The sequence below is a fragment of the Leuciscus leuciscus genome (genome assembly GCF_965113295.1).
Source record: "Leuciscus leuciscus genome assembly, chromosome: 4".
Classification (NCBI taxonomy): Eukaryota; Metazoa; Chordata; class Actinopteri; order Cypriniformes; family Leuciscidae; genus Leuciscus; species Leuciscus leuciscus.
In genome coordinates, this window is record NC_138728.1 from 13,572,550 (window position 1) to 13,581,354 (window position 8,805).

The following is an 8,805-nucleotide window of genomic DNA, read 5'->3' on the forward strand; positions in this document are numbered from 1 at the left end:
TCACATAAAATTGTTAAAACTTTAAGAAATTAAAAACTGATGATTATAAAAATAAAGGCTAATTCAATTTTCTTAATTTAAATAATATAAAAATTGCCTACCATTTTGAAACAATATTTGCAGTAAAAGACTATATAGGCCTATATATGATGACCCTTGTGAAAGAACCATCCAAAATCTACATTCTAAAAACAGATCCTCAGTGTCTTGTGAAATAAGAAGGGTCCTACAGTCTTGTGAGATAAGACGAGGTCAGCTTGAGCCCATATCACTAACGCTTCCCTGTCTAAAATAACTCTGACCTTGGTACAGGTGTTGCTACTCCCAGCCAATCCAGGTCCTGTAAAAAGAGGTCAACTGATATAATGTTTTCCATTTAACGGACAGATTGATAAATGGACACCATCATCCTCTCAAAACTTCCTTAACTATAAATTGTCATTCAGGATCAAATCTAATCTTATCCATGGGCATGTGATGCATTGTTTTTGACAAGCAGAACAGAGCAAATGGATAAAGGGAATAGCTTCGGCTATTTTTCCTTCAGGTCAAACCTGTTTGGGACAATGATGTGACCCTGCAACATGTTTGAGAAAGTGCATCTACCTTGCCCTAGATCTTTAGATAAGATTATCTGCTCTTAAGACATGTTTGGCTTGTAAATCCCCTTTATGTGTGTGTGTGTGTGTGTTAAAAAGTGGATGGTGGGGTGGAGTGAAATGATTTACAGCTGTCAGAAAACTTCATCTAATCCGTGGACACTAATTCCTCCCCAGCACAGATTGTACTATAGTTAGGATTGCAAAACAAAGATCTCATCTTGTAATATAAGCATCTCTCTCCTTCCTGTCCCAAATAAGGAACTACAGCTCTGAAAAAAAAAAAAAAAAAAAAAAAAAAAAAAACGTGACTTATTGCTCAATAGTTCTGATCTCAAATTACACTGATTTCCCCTTGGGCCCTTTGTGACTTCAGATTTCTACTCCACCTTAGCTTGTTTTGTATAAGACAAAGTCACAAAAGATTGCTGTCAGACACTTCCAGAGAAACACACACCATAAAATAGTATGAGGATATAGTGAAATACTTTATGTTCTCTACACCATGGATTTACTACTGGGGCTAGTTGTCACACTTTTTAGACCAGAAAATATTTCCTAGAGTAGGTTTATTTTTCAAAGTCAATTTCTGCATAAGCACAAAACTTAAAGTCTTTGCTACATACAAAAAAAAACTAATGGGGCATGATGTCATTTATGCATTTTACAGCTGCTTTTATCCAAATGTCACTATATGGGGTATGTTTTCACAATGGGAACCTGTCATAGGATTTTCAGCTATTTAGATTTCAATTAAAAAAATTGAAGCAAATAGGACTAGATGTTAAAATCTTTTTTAAATGTAAAAAAAAAATAAAAAATTGTGAATTGTATAGGTTTTCAATTGTTTTAATTGAAATAGATGAATGTATTGATTTAATTATTATATAAACTATATATATATATGGAGTATTAGTATAGATGAAGATCTGTAGAGATCATAGAAACTGTACGGAGATTATTAGTGAGTGCAAAGTGAGGCTTTGCCTGGTCACTGGACAAAATGCTCGCAACTGTTTTCTCAGCTTCCATTGCCCATAGAATATATCTGGTGTGGGACACCACAGGGAAGATGGTAGAATTTAAAAAACAAAACAGGAAAAAGGTGTTTTAAAAATCGGCACATGAACTATTTAAAAAGTTATGAAATGTTAAATGTAGCCTATATCCTACATAGGCAATGCATCTTGGGAGAAAAAGTTCAGTTTTTTCCAATTTTTCTAATGTTGTATGGATAACATGAAAAAATTTAGCTAATTAATTGTTCATTAAATGTTTTTAAAGTTGTCATATGAACTATAATAAAAAAGAATACATTGCAAAATGTTATGGGCAAAGTATCTCGGGAGATACAGAGTGTAACTTAAAAAATAAAGGTCATATTTTGGAAAAAATGCATGAACTGTGTCATTTTAGTCTAGATACATACAAAAATAGCAATGAATCATTTTTCCATCAAATTTATTTATGCTTGCCCCTTTAAGGGCTAAGTAGCAGGAACTGGTTTATATATATATATATAAACCAGTTCCATATAAACCAGTTCCTGCTACTTAGAATAATCTCCGTACAGTTTCTATGATCTTTACAGATCTTCATCTACTAATACTCCATTCCCCACATTCTTGCTGTTAAACTAACCACACACTGACTGCGAATCAAGCGCACAGAAGTATGAGCCAAGCTAAGCTATTTTTCCATTTGAAAAAAGAACAGAGTGTTTTCTGGTATGTGTACTTTCCAAAGACTTACTACCTGACAGCTACTGTTCACCAAACTGACATTTTAAAGAATGAGTTTTGTGACTTAGTCCATCCCTATTAGCTTTAAAGTCTATATTAGTATACTCCTACAAGCTGACAAAATTAAGTACAAATTCGCATTTAAAATCTACACTCCAAAGCAACAGTACAGACCAAACAATATTGATGACATATCCTTATACAGATTGTTGTACAATTAAATGCTTTCTGCAAATCAAATGCCCCACCCCCAATACCTGACATAAGCTAGCAGAAATGAGCAAATCATGTTCATTGACAACAAAATCTAAGTATTTGCTTTCCCTTTAATCGCATTGCTGTTTAGGTAAAACAATAACTTGTGTAATTTTCTCACTCCATTTCTCTCACCCAGGCCTTTTCAACACTTTTGGCCTATCATGTAACCATATTTAAACCTTAATTACTTCTCTCATTAAAGTCTCATTAGTCCTCTCATTAAAGATCAAGAACATCAGATTAGCATTAGCATTAGCATTTTCAAGATAACGAAGGTGGTTTTCACATTGAGTGCTCGTCCACTGGGGAGAAAGTAATGGATTTTTGAATTATTAACACACATTATCACTTTAATCACAAATAGGCACAAAACATAGCCTACATACACAAGGCAAGCAGACAAATGTACCCAACTCATCCATGTGCACATACTATGTACAAACACTGTTATTTTTGTCTATAGATTCTTCTTATTAATAAAGGCTCTTCCAAGTATACTAATCAGCTGCTCCACCCAAGCTTAAAGAGAAGTATGTACTGTACAAACAAAGAAAACACAATGTGACTGTCACTGAATGGGTTGTGTTAGTATAAGATAAGATGATTCGGTGAACTGTGGTCATGCTGACTGCACAATCACCCTGTGAGAAAACAGTGTCAGTTCAAATAACACTATAAATGTGTTAAATTAACACATTCAGTACACAAACTACAAAGGGATTCTTGAAATTTCTCGTGATTGGGTGGTGGGGCATGAAGAGGTCACAGAGGATTTTACCAACCCTGTTCATCACCCACAAAGATATGACAAAAAGCATTTCCAATCCAACATTTCCACATGCTAGGCACATAGTAACCTCTGCCTTCCCCCAGCGGACACACGGCAGAAGAAAGAGGGTGTCAGGCGGGCAGAAAAGACGGAGTCTCTGCAGACAGTGACCTAGTTTTGGTGCAGACATACACAGATAAGTGCAAGTTCAGTGGCTTATAAGCAATCACTTACTCACTAAAAGCTGACAGATATTAGTGGGAGACAACAAGGAATTTATTCAACAAAAGAAAGAAAGAAAAATTTAGAATGGAAAGCGATGCAGGACGCATCATGGTTTAGATTTGCATGCAGCTATTAAAGCTGAAATTTGTAAATGTTTAAAGACCCAAACAAGCCTGACAAGCTCATATATCCTGTATTGATGTATCCTATTGAAGCAGGAAGTGGGATGTCAAAGGTAATTTATTTAAGATTCTGAAACCTGAACATTATTTGCTACATGATAGTCATTGTGTAGTATTAGGTGGCGGGGCATTATTCAAAAGTGCACCGGATTGGACCAAAAATCTGTGCAGTGCAGGATGAGTCATTCATATTTTACTCTTTTTTTTCTGGACAACATTTGAAATAGTTTGTATTGGACTGAAAATAATTAATTTGTCAACGTTCATCACGTACACTATATAGCTTCATAAGTAGGCCTGTATATACACACAACTTCCATTTTGCCTTAAGGATTCTTTAAATACTTTTTCGCAGTTTAATATGGAGTCAGGTTGATTTTTTTACAAAAAAGTAAACACTGTGGTGTGGCATAACTAATGGCATGAGTTTTGGGGCAGGACTATTTGCTTTGTCGGAACCAACTTGTAGTTGTTTGAACTGGTCTTTATTTTACGGAATTATTTATTTTATTTTGATATATTATTGTACACTTTACATTTTTAACCTGAGCAAATATAGCACAAATATATCCCAATTGGATAAATCAATATTACTCAAAATTCATAACTCACAAAAAAAAGAAAAAAAGAAATTGAGACTGGCAATAATGCAAGGATATTCTCATCCCATTTCCCCTTAACCCCCAGTTGCCTTATTTTAAATGGAAACCCTAGTCTATTGGGACAGACATCTGTTTAAATCGATCGACAGAATGAATTACAGAACATCAAAGCCACCAAATGCTGCTGCAAAGAAAGACCAGAGACAGAAAATGTGCCGTCTGCTCTGACTACACAATTTACATTTACTTAATTAACCAGTACAAGCCAAGGACACAAGGGTTTTCAGTGAACAGAAGCCGCTTTAAACCAGCTTAACAAATCACATTTATTGTTATCATAAAAAGAGTGTGCTTCCCAAATGGATGGACGTGTGGTTTGGAACAGAAATACCGTCAGTGCATGTACTGAAGGACTCTAATAATTGACTCTATTCATTAATACTCAAGAACTCACATAGACACACAAAAGTGCTAAGGATTTTTACTGAGAGTATTTGCATATGAAGCATATTTGGCATATGCATATGTACAGAAAATCATAGAATAAGTCACAACTATGTAACAAAGTTTAATGAACACCTCCATCAGCTACAGTGTGTGGGTGGGTGAACGCATTGGGGGGTGTTTTGGGTGATGTTCAGTGTATGTCCTGAACAGGCTGCTGGGCTTCTGTTCAGCCTTCTGGGACAATGTGCGGACAAGCGTACTGAATCCATCTGCACTCGTTCGCTCTGTTTATCGGCCCCTCTTTCTTTAGAGAGTGTCTCTTTATATAGTATATACAAGAAGGCTACATCACGTTATGACCTCATCATATTGCATGATTATTTAATCGAGTGATGATTTATTCTGCAATTTTGTGCAAAAATTCCAATATTTGGCACTCATTTGAAATAATCAATAAAGCACTGTTTAAAATCCAATTAATTGAAATTCAACTGGAAATGGAAGGTCAAGTCGAGTGCAATGCATTGTGGGATACATCATTCCATACAGTCTGTAATTGATTGTTTTGCTTTTAACAATTATATTGTTTATGAATATTTTCAATTTGTTTTTCTTTTTAAGTTTTCATTTTATTTGCCTTGCTTTATTTTTCAAATTTGCTTTGTCCTTTTGTCTCTTTATTAGGTTTTTTTTCTTTTAAATGTTTCCATTTAGTATTAATTTCTTTTTAGTTCAGTTTTAGTTTTAGTAATTTTTATTATTTATTTCAGTTAGCTGCCAAGGCAACATTTAAAAAAAAATATTTAAGTAAAAAAATTTAACCTAATATTTAAACTGTATTTTAATGACCGAAAATTATTTTTAATAGTTTTAGTTAACATTGACACTGGTCGTATACTTCTAATTTTAGCAAAAATGTTAGGTCACCCTGTTATACACATACTGTGCACAGAATACATACTATACACAGCAGCAATAGTAATCCCGACAGCCTCTCTCTCTCTCTCTCATTCTGTCTGTCTTCCTCCAGGTGGTCTGATCGCCCGATGCTGCAATGGGCACTTCATCGCTACCTTCAGTGGAAAAGCCAGCCACGACCTTCAGACGCCCTCGCTGTAACCATGGCAGCAAGCGTTTAGTGCTGCTTGCTGCATACATTAGCATTCGCTAATGCTCACCCTCTCATCAAAACACATTGATTTTGTGCTGTGGATTAATACAAAACTCTCCATTAGATGCCAAGCCCTCTGCCCCAACAAACAGCATTTGAAATAGAGCTACTTATGAGGGAGGGAGAGGAAAAAGGGAAGATGCAGAGCGTTATTTTGCAAACATGTCCATTTTGATAAAATACTGTATTCTGTGTGGTTGAACAGGGTCTGTGACCACAGATAAATCAGTTTAACCCTCCAGTTACAGTCCGGCTGAGGTAACTCACATGGAAACGTACAATTTAGTGTGATGTACTGTTGTTGTTGATGCTAAATGCCGCACATGTAGCTTTGTCAAGAGTGCTTATTTGTACTGATGAGAGATTAGATGAGTGGATTAGACAGCAAACGGAAACTAGCAATCAAATGCGGTTCTCACAGGATCACACAATCTCCAAATACAAATATCCTCAGAAGTACGCACAAAAGTACGCAAACAGAAAACTACCAAACGTTGCTCCTCTTCCTGTAAACGTATACTGTAAGCGCATTCATGTGAAAGTCAAACAAAGAGAGCACATAAATAAATAAAAAGCGCAAATTGCATCATAATGCATCATCCAAAGGGACAGTTCTTATTTTAAAGAATGTTTCCACTGTTTTTGTCCATATAATGAAAATCATTAGCGTCCAAAATAACTTTGGACTCCATTGACTTTCATTTCATGGACAAAAAAAAAAAAAAAAACACAGTCTGACATGGTCTCCATGAGGGAAGGGCCTAATAAACATTCTAAATAATGTGTTAATCACAATGTAAAAAATCCAGAAATGTTTCTGTGAGGGTTTAACGGATAAAAAATATCTTTAGCTCAGTATAAAAAATAACAGGAGTCAATGGAAAGTCACACACTGGCATCTCCAAATACAAATATCATCAGAATTACGGACACAAGTGCGTAATTGCGCAAACACTTCAAAACAACCAAACGTTGCTCCTCTTTCCGTAAACATGTACTGTAAATGCATTCATTGGAAAATCAAACAAAGAGAGCAAATTGATTAAAAAGTCTTAAAGGATCTGTACTTCACCCCAAATTGGAAACTCTTACTCATTTACTCACCCTGTAAGACTTTCCCCTGCTAAACACAGAAACATATATTTTAAAGAATAGAAGATATTTTAAATGTTTCAACTGTTTTTCCCCAGCAACAAAAGTCCATTGACTTTCATTTTATAGACAAAAAACGCTAAGGCTTGGTCCCCAGAAGGAATCGGCTTAATAAGCATTCAAAATAATATGTAAACGAAAATATAAAATGCAGAAATGTTGCAATGAGGGTTATATTTAGGTTTAAGGATTAGAAAATATATTTAGCTCAGTATAAAAAAAATTACAGAAGTCAATGGAAAGTCCCCACCATCATAGAAATTGTGTGTGTGTGTGTGTGTGTGTGTGTGTGTGTGTGTGTGTGTGTGTGTGTGTGTGTGTGTGTGTGTGTGTGTGTGTGTGTGTGTGTGTGTGTGTGTGTGTGTGTGTGTGTGTGTGTGTGTGTGTGTGTGTGTGTGTGTGTGTGTGTGTGTGTAAAACAAAGGCAAAGGGGGCGTCAGTCCAAACAGTCTGTCTACTGTATGGCATTTCAGCAGCTTTTGTGCACGAGCCCATGTGTGGCTCAGATAAAAGGCATCCTCCTCACAAAGACTTAGATCAAGCTTTTGCACAAGGGGAGCTTTTCAAAAGTGCATCAGAGCGTAGGAGCAGAGAGAAGGGGAGGAGAGGATATGAACAGACACTGGAACTGACGTCAAAGCAAGCATAAAGGTGTTCGCTGTACAAAGGTGTGTGTATGTGAGTTTGAAGCACACAGGTGGGAGTCAGTGCTCTCCATCATTCAGGAATCATTCAGGCAGCAGACAGACCATATCTCTCAACAATTACAGTAAACACACCAGAACATACAAATGCTTAACAAGCATGGAAATTACAGAGTGAACAGCAGCATTTTCATGAAAATTACAGAAAATTGTAATATATGTCCTGGGTCAACATATTTTCTGTTTTATATTTTCATATCCCTACCGCTAAAACTAACCCTACCCATAAGAAATCCCTAAAATCAGAGGGAAATGATGAACAAGACTGATGTAGAAGCACCTAACCCTGGTTGTAAGCCTAAACTGTAAACTTGTCCCTCAAGTCTGATTGGTTGATTGGAAGGAATGTTGTTCTAGGATCAACAAAGATGTTAATCCAGGAACATGTTGCACTTGATGAAATCATGTTCTGCCTAATGATCATTTCTGGAGATATCTACAGATGCTCTCAGGGGTAAAAACACTCTCAAGATGATCCGGAATATCATGGGTACTGACCATGAGACATTTAAATATTATTCCTTACTTATTAGTCAAATGGGCCAAAATATTAGCTATGTGGTTAAGATAATTTAGGGAACAAGATTTGGGATTCACATTTGAAGATGAAAAATGGGTGAGGATCACTGGGGATTTAAAATTGATGTGATATTAGAACAGATCTCATACAATTTAATATTTTACACAGATTCTACTGGACACCTAGAAGGCTATTTAAAGTTTTTTTTAATGATAATCCTTAATGTTGGCGAAGCCAGAGAGAGGAGGGAAACCTATTTCATGTCTTATGGCAATGCTCAGAAGTCCAGTATTTTTGGAGAGAAGTGCATGATTATGCCGACTCAATATGATCTCTGTCCTAGTTTATACATTCTTGGTAACCCTCTGCCTTTAAGACATGTTTAAAAAAACAATCACAGTGGATACAGACAGAGCTGCATCATGTTGGGCAGA